This window comes from Chelonus insularis, unplaced genomic scaffold, assembly GCF_013357705.1.
Source record: "Chelonus insularis isolate UGA/USDA-ARS -01 unplaced genomic scaffold, ASM1335770v1 contig_406_pilon, whole genome shotgun sequence".
NCBI classification, from domain to species: Eukaryota; Metazoa; Arthropoda; class Insecta; order Hymenoptera; family Braconidae; genus Chelonus; species Chelonus insularis.
Window position 1 is genome coordinate 1,614,742 of NW_023276563.1, and position 18,541 is coordinate 1,633,282.

The following is an 18,541-nucleotide window of genomic DNA, read 5'->3' on the forward strand; positions in this document are numbered from 1 at the left end:
TTGATTATACGACTCAGGGCAACTCTGAAACCCAATTCATTTCTTGATAATGTGGAACACGCATGGAATTTCATTAGAACTTTCATACACACCCAAATGTAGTACGTTAGCATACAAAAGGTATCTACTGATTCAGAGGTGACACATTAGAGAAACGAAAAATATTTAAATATAATTTACCACTACGAAAAACAAATGAATGAGAATGAGAATTTTTTCTATTTATTCTGATATAATTATTCTGAAAGTGAATAAAGAATTAAATTGTGTAGACGATAATTTGAGATGATAACATACTATTTTTATAAATAATAATCTATTCAAACTGATTATTTAAACAATTTAAATTCAGATCGAAATTAAAAAATTTTATAGAACACATCCACTTTTATATTGACTTTATTTCTAATGAAAAGTATTGTGCATCATTTAAAATTGGCTATTTTTGATTACTACAGAAATATTGATAATTGATAATAAATAACCAACGATCGAAACTATCTGTAAAAAAAATTGCAACTCAAATGACTGAAATATTTAATTAAATTTGCTTCTAAATTCATAAATGGAACCATTCACACCTTGTGATAATTTAAAAAGTGAATATAAATTATATTATCATTTATTGATAAAATTTATTTTCATTTTATAAATCTGATAATTATATTCACACATCATTAATTCTAGGAATATCAATATCTCTTGTAGAGGAACAGAGATATGAAGAAAAAACCAATCATAGCTATGTCGTATTGTGAGTTTTCACAAAATTACAACTGTTGATAACTCGATGTGAAAAATAAATATTTTTCCATGATTTTTTTTTCTCGCAAAAATATTTCTAGAAATTATCTTCCGCTGAAATAATTTTATGTCAATACTAAGCAGAAAAGTTTTGAATTTTATTTGATGTTTTTGTTTATTTTAAAAAAACACGTAGTATATAAGTCGTAATTATGATAAAACTTGAGTATATTCGGTTAAGCAAACCGACTCAGAAGAAATGGGATAAAAGAAAAAATATAAGAACAAAGTTAGCTCGATAAACGATTTTGTCTTTTTTATTTGACGTGAAAGTTTTACGAGAGGGTGAATCGAGCACACTTTCGTGAATTGTTATACTCTAAACTCCGTGGAGCTCATCTCTCGCTGGCTCACTCAGTAGAAAATCGTCTTGAAACTCTAGTCAGCGTGTAGAGGAAAGAAACTAAGGCCGAGTTCGCGATCATGGAGACAAAGTTGCTTTGAAAAATAACGTATTCTTGGGGAATCGAAACATTATGCGATTTTTCGAGTCAAACGAAAGTTTCTAGATTTTTTACCAAAGCTTTTTCCAACTTAGACCATCTTGATTTTTACCCAACATAATACTACACATTTTATTTTTTTCTATTAAATAAAAATTAAACTCACCCTAAATCTATTACCCTGGTCATTCTTCCTCTATTTTGAGGAATTTCACTCATCGTTTTATGCCATAAACATCCAGAGTAGGTCTTGACTATTCTTGAGCTGAAAAAGCTTTAGATTCCAAACGTTTTTCAGCAAAGAGCTTCGAACTCTCCGCATCACTAATTAACGTGATTCCCTTCACTCTGCACCCGACAGGCAATTTCGATGCTCTTTGTTAGTCTCGCCTTTCGCCGCATCAAATTCCCAATTCGAATTTAAACTAGTCGGCTCGTTAAGCCCCGAGCAACGTGATCGTCACACTCACTCTACATTTTCTGGTTCAGACGGCTAGTGTGCGCTTGCAATCTATTTCCGGGTCAATCGTCAATAATATTTGAATTTCAAACGTCTTGGCGCAGTTTAAATATATATTTTTCAGTCCACCTTAAATATATCCATTGAATTATCTTAACAAAATCATTTTCTCTAGGAAAAAAAAAATTCTACAGCAGATTAAAAATATCTTCAAAAACTTTTACTGGACATATTTTCGTGCAAAACATCATTACTGCTTGCCTTTCTATCTGAAGGGTTCTCGTGGCTTAATTAGCCTGTCCCTTAGAACTTCCTAAGAGAGTTTGGAAAGCAGAACTTACAAGGAGTGATGAGTAAAGTAACTTGGACAAAATAAGAAAAACAAAAAACTGTGAAAGACATAAATCTTCTAAATAGTTACGCTATATTAAACGACAAAAGTATTTTGTTTACGTCATCTGATATAAATGACGTTTTCTACTCTCTTAAACTAAAGCAGTGACTATTCACTGTGATTTACTTAGTGATTGGATCTGCACTGATTGCACAAACAGTGAACATTTACTGATTCGTTCAAGAGAGTATAATTATTATTTAGTTGGGACCTTATGAGATTTTTCTCGTGCCAATTTCAAGTTTTGATTCATCCAATTTGCTCTCCATAGTCCATTGATTGATGAATAAGTCCATTTTTAACAAAAAGAACTTACGAAAAGTTTTTGGATGAAAAAAACTACTTAAGTATCTCGATTGAAAATTTTAATAAATTTCTATGATATCTGCAAGAAATAAAAATAAATGTGTTCTATCTGACAAAAGAGTATTCAACTGACTCGTAATATAAAAACCAGCTTAATACTTGTTAATAAAATACGGTAAATAAGGGATTAAATAAATAAAGAATAAAATTAAGTCGAGAAAAGAGAGACAAACTAAAATTTGTGTAAAGGGAATCAAGTAATTCTATGAGAGGATTTTCTCTACCGCAAGAACGATTGAATAAAATCTTATACCACCGTATAGACTAAAAGACAGCTTTGTCTTATTCCCAATTCCTGGGAATAAAACAGAAGTACTTTTGGATTAAATTTGCAAACTAGACGCAAAAATAAGATGGTAAAATTTCAAATTATTTCAAATGAAAATGAAATGTTCTCTATTTAAATATTTTATCATAAATATTGTATCTATAGACGATCGAGAGACAAATTTAAAATTACAGAGAACTAAATCTAGGCTTAGACAAGAAAATAAGGTTCATCAAAATTTTGATCAGAGTTAATATTTAAAATATATTACTTTCCATCTGATTCCCCTACGGATCTGTCAGTTTATGTATGTGGCAGATAATATGGTATATGATGTGGAATCAACGTTAAATACATCCCGTGATTAGTCAAGCAAAACTTATGATGAGGTATCTCTAGGGATAAGTATTCCTTTAATGTCTCTTATTAGAAACAAGTAAGGAACTTTAACTACATTAGTTCCACTTGAACTCTTTAAGCAAATTATTTATGTTTTCAATTTACAATGGCATATTTTTTTATAAATAAATAGTATTGAATTTCATATATAGTTCTGAATGTACCGGGTAAGTTTGTTTTGATTCAATTACTTACACATGGAAAATCGATTTAATTATCGCAACGGTTAATTAACAACAGATAGTTACTCGAACACTTGTTAGAATAAATGTCACTAAGTTTAGGAAATTGATATCTCGTTAAAATTTTATTTTAGTTGTATAGGATTAACTATATGTATCCACTGTTAACTAATTAATTTATTCACATTTTCATTTAACTTTCATACTAAAAATGATTACTTCCTTTTTTTTTGTAATGAAACAAAACAAGAAAAAAATTTCTGTGGAATAACTCAGTTACATTTTTAAGTTTCCTGAAACTGAATATCCGGCCAATTTCTACTATGAATTAAAATAATGGAATACATGATAACATTGTTAATTATATTCAGTAATATCAGGAAAATCGTGATAATAACGTTGATATGTGTATTATTGGAAAGTTGCATTATTATTTTTATCGCTGGAATTTTTATCTTCTCTAGAGTTTGTATTTTCTGTAGTAAAATTGTAATTTACATATGATTTTTTTATTTTGAATACACAAGAGACTCGAGTAATCACGGACGTAGAATAATCACGAATATGTCAAGTTTGATGTATTAATAAAAAAATTAACGAATTACTAACTGTAATTTAATTTGTGTTTTTTTCTTCTATTTTTTTTTTATTATTTAGTTCAAATCACCATCTTCATGAAGATAATTACTCTACTTATCCTTAGGCAATTTATTTGTTAATAAATACTATAAAAACAAAAATTGTACAAAAAATCGTCTGACATAAATTATATAATACTACTTTAATAATTCAGTTTAGTGGAGAAAAAAATATTTTGAGAAGAATTCTTTGTTTATTTAGTATGAAAAAATGCATGATATTGTAAAAATCAATGAAAAGTAGAAATATTCAGATTTACTCAGACGTTTCTCAATTATAATATTACAAACTACATTTTCTAATTATTCAAGTAAAAGGCAACTTTTCTAGAAAGCACGAAAGCATCTTTGGAATTGCTGACGTACAACATACTTGGAGTTAAAGAATGGATCTAAATATCAAACAAGAGACCTTCATCAAGTAAGAACGTTAAGGTGAGAGGAATATTCAAGTTCTTGAAGGCAAAGTTTAGTTCCACTACAACCATTACTACACTAATAATGTCTTTATGTGAATAGTTTGCAAAATGAAATACGAAAATTCACGAAAATATAGCTTCGTTTTGACAGCACATTATCTTAAACGTATTTTTTTCTCGAAAAGAGGGACACTACTTTGCATATTGTAAATTGCATCTGGGTCACAACATTTTCTTGATAATAAAAACCCACACAATAGGATGTTTACAATGACAGAAAACTGTATGATACATTAAACATTGTGAATGAGGAAAGCTACGTCATCGCCTGGAGAATTAGCAGAAGCAAATGATAACCAAGCAGCAAACTGACCTTGCCTCTGGTCAGCTATTTGAAGGCTTTCAAACAATCACAACTTGTATTTATAATAAAATTAGTCTTATTACAGTATTGAAAGCAATTTTTCTTTCCATATTTTAAACATCACAAATTCTTTTATTATATTTCAGCCCATATTTTATGCAAGACGTCATTTTTTCGAGCCGTTTATTTGTGATATTTTTCAACACAATGCTATGAAACAATTTACCCGCAATGTTCATTGAACTTGTATACGAATGAAAAAATTCAAGCGTTACTGCAGACATCACTGTTGAGCTTTCCAGCAGATTTAGAAAATTTTTTAACGTTCCGGATGACTTCCCGAAGTTCATAGGAGCTTGCAAATTTATTTAACTTTGGTGGTAACATTGCAGAGGTTTCTAAAAACTTTCGAATATTGTTCAACGTTCCTAACAGTGTAACCAAGATTTTTGGTGACATATAAAAATATGAATATTAAGACATAACTATGTGAAATAGTTAAAAATAGAAAGCTATTAAATAATTGTTTTCTTTTCTTTTTTGCAATTAAATACAAATGTTGGATTTAAAGAAATGCTCAGTAATGATTACAGGTGAACAGGTTTTTTGCTTCGTTAACAATTCACCTGGTATAGTTAAAAGCATGCTATTTGAATGAAAAGCATTGGAGAAATGAATAAAAAGATGAAGGAGCTATAACGTAATGTTAGTGTTCTATGTTAACTTTGCTCCAAATAATAACAAAAGGGAGTATAATCTTTAAGCGAGAAAACCAACGGTTTACTAAAGGATACTAATTTGTCATGACATCTTTTATCGTGAACTTAAAAGCAGCGGTGTTAAACAATCATGGTAATGAAAGCTTTTTTGTTATAATTGTAAGAAAGCAAACTTGAGAAACGAATAAAGTATCCTCTTGATTCAAACCGAACAAGCGTCTATCATTAACGTACTTCGATCAAATAGAATTCTATTGTTTGTGTTACGCACACGTAAATGACATCAGAATATAAATATTTATGATAAAAAAAAAAACCCAAACATATGAATTGGCTTTCAACAACTGTATAACTCTACGATGTAAAAATTTGTAAAAAATTCAACTCACTTAAAATAAACTGGGTTAGGCACATGTATACTATAAAAAATATAAAAGACTTTTGCACTGTTTTTTCATCATAAAATCGAGTGAGATATTTTGTAGAATATTGTATCAAAAATTTACAGTTATTCATCGAATTTTCAATTCATCATCACGACAAATTTTCCTAATTTAGTTAACTAAATAAAACATATTTATTCAATTGAAGATGAAAACTAGATTAAAAATATGTTGTAAGGGTTCTTAAGTAAACGTTAGAGAATGATAAAAAATATAAATGGTCGAGTATCAACGATAATAAATGGTTTAGCAGAAAATAGAAGAGTTCCAACAGAAGAATGAGTGAAGCAAATTGAGAAAGGTCGGGATAAATTTTTATGACCCTTGACCCCTTTGTCCAACTTAAAAAAAATGTTTGTATCTTTATTTAAAGGGATATTCATTCAGAGAGACACTAACTGTACTTATATATGTTGTAATTATTTTTTACCATGAACAATATCTGAAAGTCTTTGTATTTTTTTATTGCTGCATTCAATTTAAATAATGGTTCTGACTATTGTTAATATATTTTCAGATAAAATTAGAATTTGAAATGAAGAAAAAAAAGTTCATCTTTTGTTGACTTGTCGAAAATAAACAGACGACTTATTGCCTAATAATTAATTTTACAATAAATTTTGGATGACCCTTTTAAAAGCTACTTTAATAGTTTTGATTATCTTATAGTGCACAAACTTCTGGAGTCCTCTAAGTTAACCAAAAACGTATCGAAGGTAGATTTGAAATCTAAAAATTTTCTTTCAATATCGGTTTATTTCAATTATTACTTTTGATTTTGTGCAAACAAGATGATAATAATGCCAATTGGTATAATTTATTTATGAAATCAATGACAGTAAGCAGGATTTTTCTTAAAGGTAATCTAGAACATAAATACGATGATCAATCACATGAGAAAATTTCTAAAATTCACTGTGCAATCATGAGAACTGAACCTATTATCCTGGTGAATGCAGAAAATTTTCCCGATTGAACAGATCAATTATACTTGATGGCATGTGCAGTGTAGGTATAAATACATTAGAGCAGCGTATGTAATAGAGAAACGGGAATTTCTGAAAGCATGAACAGAGAGAGAAAGCTATTAGGGATATACATGCAGCAACAGCTTGATATACACCATTCTCTCCTATGCCCTCTACTTTACTTGCAATCGCGTCCTAGCATTTCCGAAAATCCGCTTATTCAAGCGCTGCGGTTGTAATTAAATTCGACAGGATAAGGACGAATGGACAACTTGGAGATTACTTCAACCAAGCATACTATAGTTAGACTATCTTCACATGTTCCTAGCCTCATGCTATACAAACTTGAAAACTAGATAACAATCAATATTGGAAAATCACTCAAAACTGAAGAAATTAAAGTACTACTTCTATGTTACAGAAATAACGAGTAATCATAAAAGTTTATAAGTCGTTTTGATAAAATTGACTACCCGTTCAATGATCTAAAACAAAATCAAAATGTCAATTGTCGAAGAATATCAACCAATAAGTAAGAAAGACATCTTCCATTGTTCAAATATCTCCTGTCAAACTACCCAAAAACTTTTTAGAACTTCCAGTTAGTATTTTCTTATGTTAAGAAAGTCAGATAAATAAAAAACGGATATAACAACCGATAAATTTGCTAAGTAATGCTGAACATGGTAAACGAATATCTTAATCGAAGCAAGATATAGCAGCTTGAAACCTTTAAAGTTTGACTTGGAGCAAAAATACTTTATTTTCATAGCTAAAGTTTATAAGTTTTATTAATAATAACGTTGATCTTCTGCTTATTAATGCTCTTGACTGGACGTGATATTTTGCATTAAGCAAAATGTGTACCAAGCTTTCTACAACTAAATTATGTGTTTATATTGGAAAGAAAATAAGTTAATAAAAATGAAGATGAAGCTGTTATTGATACTGATTCTATTGGACTTTAATCTACCAAAATCGTGATCCCCTATTGATTTAACTTCGATTAACTTCTCTTCGAATCCAACAGGGAAAGTATAATCAACGACCAAGTTAAACAAATCCTTGGAAGCTAATATGTCACGTTCAAAGACAAACGTGTCAAAGAGTAAAGCTTGCACAGTAACCATTCTGCAAGTTGAAGAGATAATTGAAAAGGAATATTTATTGTATAAGAACAAGTACAGGAATAAAAAACACAAAAGATTAATTGCAAAATAGAAAGAAAGAATTTTCCACAGAAGAATTGCCCAAGAAAAATAAGGGCAACTTTGAACATACAAAGATATTTCAACAGAGTGATTAAAATGATTATAAAAGTCGAGTGTAAGAACAAAGAAATTACCATAAAATTGTAACGTCTTCTATATAAAATTTCTCATTAAATACTTGTGTTTCAAGGAACTTAATATTTTATCAAGCATTATACTTTTAAATATAAAATAAAAAAAAATCATAAAAAACAGAAGATGTAATTGAAAATGTAAATTAACTTCAAAATCAATATCAAGTTTGGAAAGGAAAAAATATTAACTGAATTATAATGGTACCAAATTAAGATATAAAAATTTCACCTTCCCATCAAATCCACGCAATTATTGAGCTCAATATTAGGAATTTGTTCAATATCGGATGACTTTATTCTCATCAGAATACTGCATGAAATATTTTTTACTAGTACGTTAAATTAAATTTTATTTCCAGTAGTATTTGTCAATACTTGATATATTCGGAAATCTTATCACGAATATTAATAATCATTCGATACGTATCAGGTAAATATTTCTATTTACATTCAATTCTTCATGAGTATTGAAGAACTTGAATGCAGAGATAATTTTCAAAACATTCCATTATTAATAAACGAGTAAATTAATTTCAAAAACGCTAGAAAGATCTTTAATAAAAAAGGAAATATTTCAAAAAATATCATTCTATTTAGTAGGGAACAAAAGAGGAGCTGAATGAAAAATTTTTATTTATGAACCGAATAATAAATAACAAATATTTTGTTAATGTTTTAAAAAATATTTACTCACTGAAAAATGATCTTTTTATCCGTGTAGGCAGAGACTATTAGCTGAAATATATTCTTACTATTAATTAATATATTTTACACAAAAAATATTCAAAATATATTCAAAGATTGTATTTTACAAATTTTTTTGTATCAATTATAAAAAAGCGAGAGATTTAACCGTAGGAACTAAAACATTGTTTAATTAGCTTTTCAACAAAAGTGAATCTCTTTCAGCAATTATTTGTTTTCCATAATAATCCAATAGATTGTATTATTACTCATTTCAACAGAAAATATCCCATTGACAATATTATCTAAATAATCATCGATATGATTTAAAAGGTATTTTAACGATACAGGTCAGAGTTTATAAAAGTTTTATCAGTTCGACAGATAGATATAAAAAATGAGGAGGAATTATTTGAATTCGCGTAGTTGAGAATGATATGGAAATGGACCAATGAAAAAGAAAAATAATGTTCATGCTTGCACTAGTTAGTGTTCTTTCATCCTTTTTATCCTACTTTTTAGCTTCCAGCGGAAAAGGTGGCAATGTATTTGTTATCGGAGACCAAGAGGAAAACTCGTTGAATCGTAAATTCTCACCTTAGTCATTTTACACGTCCTTTTCAACTCTTTCTTCCTGCCATTAGTGTTATAAATGAATTTAACTGACATCACGTTTTTCAAGTTTCAATATGATGCATAGCTGAGGAAACGTAGTACCATGATTTTGTACATCAATGAATATTCATTCAATCTAAACAAAACGATAGTTGAACCAAATAGCCAACCATGTACTTACTATCGCTTAGGATGATGCACGACTCGCGTGTGATATCGCCGTCTGGCCTCGTTATACGCTTAGTCATATCGAGACAGGTATACTGACTTTCGAAAAATTGAATACCAATGGGCGTGCATTTAAAGCAGTAATAATTTTCGAAAACTATTTCACGAATATCTAAATCCAAATTTTCACCAGATGTTAAACGAATCGATTTCATATGGCAACTTATAATAATACTCTAATACTCGTATTTATGAGTTGAGTATAATTCTTAACTGAGTAGATTAATTAGAACACTGTGAATTAATATAAAAAAATATATGCATACCTAATCGTATATTACGGATTACGTTCAAGTACAGTGCAAAATCCCTCGAATATAGCTAGGATAATGAGCTACTCTAAAACTGCACCTTCCGGGAGGCTGAAATTCTGCTAATTCTAGGATACACCTGTAACAAAAAATACACAAATGTATAATTATACCAATTATTCATTTTCATAAAAACTGGATAAAAGATTTCCAAGATCCATACCCTTCAGGTTGAAAAAAGTGTAAGAGAGGATTATTAGATAATATTTGCCGCAAAATTATACATCATAAGGGGGTAGACATTTTTTTTCAATAGTTAAGCAAACATTTATTCTAGAGAAAAATTGCGAATAATCTTAAGTTTTATTTGATTACATTTACTGATAGTATATACTGTATACACATGCTCAGCAATGCTTATTATTCATGTTACATTTATATAGATGTATCGTACTTGTTGATACTGTTCTTCATTTTTTATTTACACAAACTCAATAACCGATATTGAAGACTTTATGTATTTAATTAGCATAAAGTAATCAATTTACCAATAAAGTTTATTTTTAATATAACAGTTTGTAGCTAGAGTGATATTGACTTGAGACCTGTATAAATAGATATGAGAGTTTTTATTAGAATTGCGATACTTATAAATAACAGAGAAGTTTTTTTTATCTATTATTAACAATCTCTCTTTATTGTAAGTATAATGCTCTTGTGCAGTTGATATGAATTTCTCTTCTTCTATTAAAAATCAAAACACATGTATTAAACATGAAGAACCTATATGAGCTTACTACATGCAGAAAAATTATCTACTCTCATCAGCTTGAAGCTTTTTAAAATTGTTAATATCCAAATCCAAGAATAAAATAAATACTTTTGTCTTCTCAATAAATTAAGATCTTTTTCAACAGAAATTCTACTCTTTTCTCTTTTATCGACATTTAAAGAAGAAAATTGTAATGTAAGTTTATTCACAGTGATTGACGGCTATCGCTTTTATGCATAAAATGGTTTATGAGATATTGATGGATTGGTAAATATCATTCTCAAATATTTTAAAACTTTTACATTATTAATAAATATTAGCTTTAGGTTATTTACAGAATTATAACGATCAATTAATATCACCTTAGTAACCTGAATCGTCCTTTTTTGTTCGTTACTCAAACAATTTTTTTTATTATTGTTAGCTGGTACATTCTTTTCTTATCATCATAGAATATCATTGATAATTAGTTAATATTCCCAGAAAGTTAATATTATAAACTAATGGAGTTGCACTTCTATTACTGCTTATTCAATTATCGACGCAAAAATAAACTCGCGAACCTCTAAAAAAACTTCAACCATCATCCAATCAACCTGGTCTGCAAGCTATATGTAATTTAGCTTTCCAAATTGGACGACTCTTTATAGAATATCATTTTATTGTCCCACAATCTTGTCTGTTATCATCATGATTGAGCTATTGTATTGTTCCTTCGTGAATAATTATTCACTATTTCCCTATTGAACGTATTAGAGAAAAATAACTGTACCATTAAGAGATTTTCGTATAAATTGTAAATGATAATTTATAATCTCAAAAGCAACAACCACGTAGAACGAGATAATAACAGCACGTCTGTTAACGGTAAATGAGTGTGCACTATTGTTGTGAAAATTGTCGAAATTTGAACTCATTGGAGATTGGGCTGTGACACACACCTACAGACACAATAACAAAATTCATTACACATCTACACACATCGTTGAATGGTCTATATAAACAACCATTTACCATTAAATATATGGAACATAACCAAATGTATACAAACGTGATCTGTTTCATCCGTCCTATTTCAAACAAACATATAACAATTTAATTATAATTGTGTTCAGAAATCAACGAATACCTGTCAAACATCAATCTAAATTATTCTCATTTTCGCATTTTCTATACTATTTAAATGTCTATATACTTTTAATGGGCCGAAGTATTGTTAGATAACAATTCTATTTAAGTTGATTGGTGAATTTAAACAATTCTGCTATTTTCGACTGGTTTATATGAATGTCAGAATTGATTTTTTTTTGGTTCACTGTACATCATCAAAGTAATCATGAAAACGAATTAAAAATATTTCTATTTTCCAAGATTTAATATCAATTTTTTGTGGTTGAAAAATGACAAAAGCTATTTATTAGTAGAGAGGATATTGTTATGGTTGGTATTTGATAGAAATACGCTCATTAAAAAGCTGTTTTGCACCCAAGCAGTTTGAAAAATGACCTACTTTATTTTATATCTTTTAATTACGTCTTCTGGTCTACTTCACCGCTTTGTTGGCAAATTTTTCGACCGTTAGATGACGTCTTTTTGAAATCTCGCCAAGATGATGACACCCGACATACATAAGATGCATAATTTTTAGTAGATTTTAGATAAACATTTAATTCAAAATGAAGAGAAAAATAAAGCAAAATGTAAATTAAAGTAATTTTTTTTTAATCAATTAATTCAACTAATGTTGTTCCAGTATTGTTTACTTACAATAATTAATGAGTGGTTTTTCAAATAATTTTTAATTTAAATAGAATAAATAGACAAAAGTGGTATTGTTCTCTAACAACGATTATTCAGATTCCAGTAGATATATCAAAATGAAATATGCTTTCAAAATAACAATAATATTTACGCTTGAATAAAAAATAAAATAAAATCTTTCTATGAAATTTTAATGGAAAAGTAACAATAAATATTTCAACTATTAACCACTCTTCAGATTTTGATCATGTTTATAGAATATTGAACAACTATGGCAATCTATCCGATCGAATATCCAACAAGCAGCACTGAATGGTCACCACGATCAAAAGCTCTGCATGCAGGATCTCTCTGGATAGCAGCATTAATCGAATCGACTATTGGACGTGGCATCCCCCCTGTTATTCTATTACTAAAGCAGCCATTGTCTTCCGTGGTTTATAGTCTGACTACCGGCCGCCCCTTTTCAGCTCTCATCTCTCACCCTTCTCATTGCTTCCGATCGCGGTTCTCCAACTACACGAAAACACATCGACGATCGAGATTGTTGAGTTATCACCCAACAACAATTTCGTGACCAATCGACCGATACTTTCACAAACTGTTATTATTTAATTATTTTAAATGAAATCACCATTTTTTTTCCTAATTCACTTTTAACTGTCTGTAAGAGAGAAATTTCTGAAATTCAATCACCATATAAATGCATTTAGATTAAATAGTGATATTTCTACATAGGTGAGAAAATTATTCTGAAGATTTTTAGGTGACTGGTCTCAGATTTACAATAGAAAATGGTTTGTATTAAAAACATAGGGAATGCTGTATCAATAAATGTTGTTCATTAATAAGATTCATTTTCAGTACTTTGTATGAATGTAATTCAATATTTCAAATAGTATATGCATGAAATATCCATGAAGAAGTCCAAGTATTTGTCAACAATATCAGAATAGAATATAATGTTATGTAAAAAAATTGAAAAACGTTTTAGTAATCCTTTTTCTTTACAAGTTAGTTTACGCAGGAGTAGGAAAATATTTGAAAATTTTTCACAAACACTTTGAAGCGGCAAAAAAAAAATTTTTTGTTGTTGCCAGAACTTCTTTATGCATAAAAAAATTACAGTGAGAAAACAAAGATGCTTTTGTTTCTCTTGATATTACAAACGGTAAAATTTATCTTTTACATTTTATATATTAATAGATAAATGTGTATCACTTTATGTATGATCACAATAACATCTTTAAAACCTAAAAAGCGATAATAAAAAAAAAATAAATCCACAAAGATGCTAAAAATTTTTAATAAAACAAATATTCAATCATAAAACCGCAATAAAAATGTTATAATAAATTGATAATAAAAACAGAAAATATTGTGGAGTAATTTTTTATTGATTTTTATTATTATACTCAAATAAAGCAACTTTCAATATTAGTTGATGAGCACAGGTCAGCTCTTATGTGATATAAACCCATCGCTGTTGATTTTGTGCTCACAGTCCAATAACGAACAGGGATAATAATTAAAAAGAAAAAATTAATCTTCATAAAAAAGTTGACGCTATTCATTTTATTCATGCCAATGTAATCTCAAATTTAAAGTATAGTGGAATGAAGAAATAATCGATTTTATAAGACGTGAGATTGAATATTGGCAGCTCTCAAAATACAAGTCTATCGATGCAACTAATATATTCTTTTACAATATCACACCCAGCTTGGATTCGCTATCTATATAAAAGTGGCGTGTTGATATGGGCAATGAAAAGAAAACAAATGGTTGTCTGTGATAGAGTTTCTAACAAAAACCGAATCTGTTTCCGATACACAGCACTAGCATTTAAATTCGATCGTATTTGCCATTAATTTTTTTTCAACTTTTTGTTTTGCTTTATTAAAAGCCCATTTTCCAGTTTAATTAAAACAATTATCGATATTTCTTTTCTACTTTATTTGTTTAACGGAAGTTGTTGTTCTATAAAAACGGCTATATATTAATTAAAATTTTCTAAAAGACTCGAGTATTGGTAAAATCAATTTATATTCCTATCAAAAATTATAATTAATTATAAATACAATTAACCTAGTATTTCGGCACTTTTTCCTGTATTCATATCAACAAAAAGAAAACCAGAAATTCATTTTGTTTGCTTAATGAATGAAAGAGCAGCTAAGAATGGAATAATTTTGGACCATATTGAATACTTTGTTGACAAGTTTTGAGAGAAAATAACAAGCGCGTATAATTGTGGCTGGAAGTACATTATTATTATCAGTGTCATGAGTTCTGGAAATAGCAGTTTTTGCCAATATTTGAAACGTTTCCGAATAATGAACAATTATAATATTGTTAATTTTAAAAATATCTACGTCCAATAATGACTGACATCAGATGAATTATTAATTAAATGTTATTTTATTCAATTACTATTCTGTTATGCCGTTTACAATAATTTGGAAATAATGCATTATAATCAATAACGTGATGCAAATAATTTAGAATTTAACTTGTACATCTACATTATAAAATAATAAATGTAAAAATTTTCATGTGAAATTGGTCAAATGAAAGGTTTTGTAGAGTTGAAATTTCCATATAATCTACATATTTTTTCCGACTTTTAGTTTTATTCATGACACACTAAAAACGATATTTAATACTGGTAAAATAAAAATAATCCATATTTTATATAAATTGTTTTTCATTTTAAACATACACTATAAATTGTTGTATATTTTATTATTTTCATTTATTTATCATTCAGCCCATTATTCCGAATATGTAATAATCCTCTTCATGTTATTTCTTTTGAATCAAGGTTTTTATCCAAATAAAAAATTTAACCTCAGCGTTTTATTACTCAATTCATCACTTTAAAAATCGATAAAAAATATTTGTATTTCTTCAAGCATTAAAAGTGCTATTTGGGGAAAAATTACCACAAGTATTTATACAATTCATATAATTGTTACTGTGAAATATTAATTTCTGTCCAATTAACTTTTATGCCTATAAAATAATAAAAAAGACTATCGAAGTTTTAGACTGTTACTTTTTTTTTCTTTTAAAAACGTTTTTCACAGCATTAAAATATTTTACACAAATATTATTTTTCTATCTTTTGTTTACTATTGACTCAATAAAACATTCAGATTGAAATTAAAAATATTCCGATAAAATTTTTATCTAAATATAATATTAAACTCATCTTACTGAAACGAAAAAAAAAAATCGAGTGATAAAAATTTCAAAAAAATAAAGATATAATAAATACGAATCTATGAATATAAAAAATAGGCGTGACCAGTACGAGGAAAAGAGAGCAAAGCATGAAGATAAATTTCTGATATGGTACACAACGTAACTACGTAACTACTGGTTGCTTGAAGGGTTGTTAAGTGCACCTGGTGTCTACTGGTTGGGTTAAGTCAAACTCTTGCTTCCACTCTTGTACAGACTGCTCTCGTGAAATTTTCCTCTTGACAGCCAAGAGTTGTTTCGAGCCCTAGTATATCTTACTACAAAATAGATAGACAGTGGATCTAGATGAGACAACTAAACGAAATAAAAACCCAATGAGTTGTGTAAAAGATTGGATGGCCCGTAGTTGAAAACTATTCGTCCCTAAGGACATTTACTTCCTCAGGCTATGCCAAATCGTTATTCTGTTTCTCATCTTATAGATATACTGTTTTTTATCGAATATATTCCCCAGAGTTGAACAGACTCTTGAGTCCAATTTCTTTAAATGATTGACTATTTTTAAAAACGATAAATTTTTTAAAAAACCATTAAACCATTGATTAATAAAATATGTATGGACTTTAGTGGAAACAATGCTACATTTTTTGCTTATGTTTGCGAACAAGAAAACATACTAATAATTTCACCAATACATTGGTGGTCACTTCAAGCATTTGTAATCAATTCCCAACTCAATCTCAATATTTCATCAATAAACCTGTCGATCAAAAAAATGAAAATTTTCTCTAGAACAACTACTTTGTGTTCAAATGAAAAAAGGTTTTTTAAACAAAAAAAATTTGTTTATGTCAGTCAATTATTTATCGCCAGTAGTACATCAAGCTAAAACTGTAATCAAAACAACTGTTGCCTTTAACAGTAAAAAAAAACTTTGATCTTTACAAATTCACACACACACAAAAAGCCGTCCTATTTTTTTCACCAAATAGTTTGATCCTCTTATAAATTAAACAACTAAAAAACACGGATCAAACCAATTGATAGTTTTATCTCTTATTTACACTAGGACATATTACCCAATGCTCTGTATCACTTCATTGTACACTAATCAAGGGTAAAAAATATTCTCTCCTAAAAGGAACAAAATATTTCGTTTTTTTTTTCTAGGCAGATACACGCGAATAAATTCTACTTACACTTGATATCCATGTTAATAAACAGCATTATTGCGATACCTACGTGTCTGTAAACATGTAGTGAATGTGCAATGTTTCTTTTTCTCTTGTGATTATATTAACCCACAAATTTACAAAACAATTTCACTAGGAGATAGCACAACATGTGAAATCATAGAACATAACGCCAACAGGTTACTGTATTTATGGTTAAAATACTCACAGTTGCAATACCACGAAAAACTATGACGTTGAATTTGTTTCACGTGTTATCGGTATCCCAGTAGGTATTGAATTATGAATCGTCAATTTTACTTGAAAATTGTTGTCTGTATGTTTGAAATTCTGTGTATTGAACAACTGTAAATGTTTTTCGTATCTACAAAACTATTGCATGTTCACAACATTGAAAAATAGTACACAACAGCTTCTGGCAATTTCTTTATTCCGTACGATTGAATGCTTAGACTCGAGAATTTATAAAATATATAAAAGTGGCTATGGTTATATATTCCGTCTACCTATATCACACAAAACTTTTTATACTAAGTCTGCTTTAACTGAGGAAGATAAAAAAAATATTAAACAAATCTTTCTATATCTCATTGCCTACGTACAGTTATGAATGGATTCTCGTTAGAAAAAAAATTTTTCAGCGATATTGCAATCCCCGAAAGGATTCTCATCATCCTTTATCTTCTTCTCTACCTTTTTCCTCCCTACGTACGTGATGTTGATGTGTATGAAGCACAGGAGTGACTCTCGCTACGGAGTTTTCAGGATAACCCTATTATTAAGTCTATTGTTTCGCTCTTTTTCACAAAGTTCCTGTTCCACATTATCTCCTTTGTATTCCTTTATCAATATCTCTTGTTTTAATTTGATCAATCATAGTTCAACCACTAAAATATCGTCCTCATCGCTCATCGCTAAAAAGTACGACTGAAAGCTTTGTGAAATCATACATTGAATGATTTAACTTTTTACTGGAATACTAAATTAAATTCACCTGCTTTCATGGTAAAATTTGAAAAATAGAATAAAATAACAGTGGCTATCCTTTTAGTGAGTTTAGAGTAGATTGAAAGACTGATCAATACTCCAATTGTAATTAATTCCAATCGCAAATATTATGGTGATGTACGATAATTATTCTAAACTTGCGAGGAAAAAATAGAAATTACGAAAGTAGGAAAATTTATAAACTAAAAACTTGATAAAGAATTATTGGTGTTAAAAGTATCATTACAATAATCTATTTTTTCATTGTATGCAACGATATTGAAAAGCTTGTCAAATTCAAGTTAATGGAAAACTGACAGTTTATGTGGTGTAATTATAGTCAGATGAGATAATTGCTGCAGTTTACAAGAGTTATTATTATAAAAATTATCTAGTAATAAGATTGGTGAAAGGTACAATAATAAGGGTTGTCAAATTAAATGTCAATCTGGTAATTGAATTATTTATTAATTATTAAATTATATATTTTAAAACAAAATTAGTTCAAAATAATAAAAATAAACGTCATTAGAATTTACTTATAGCCAAGAAATAAAAATAATTAACTTTCTTTTATTTTGTTCAGTTGAAATATCTTTTGTAAGAAAGATTTTTATAAAAAGAAGTTATT

General features: G+C 28.6%; 1 protein-coding gene across 3 annotated transcripts in view; it reads right to left on the reverse strand.

Moving 5' to 3' along the window:
* The window catches only part of LOC118069252 (limbic system-associated membrane protein-like), a 133,348-nt gene that overhangs the window by 86,974 nt on the left and 27,833 nt on the right, over positions 1-18,541 (reverse strand). Inside the window, exons 1-2 of one of the 3 annotated variants that reach the window (XM_035087225.1) lie at positions 11,535-11,638; positions 10,006-10,129 (exon numbers count right to left, since the gene is read on the reverse strand). The gene's annotated coding sequence lies outside the window, so the exon portion shown is untranslated. Of the gene's footprint in view, positions 1-10,005; positions 10,130-11,124; positions 11,283-11,534; positions 11,639-18,541 lie in introns of those variants that run through there. The other 2 variants (XM_035087226.1, XM_035087224.1) reach the window with 2 other exon arrangements.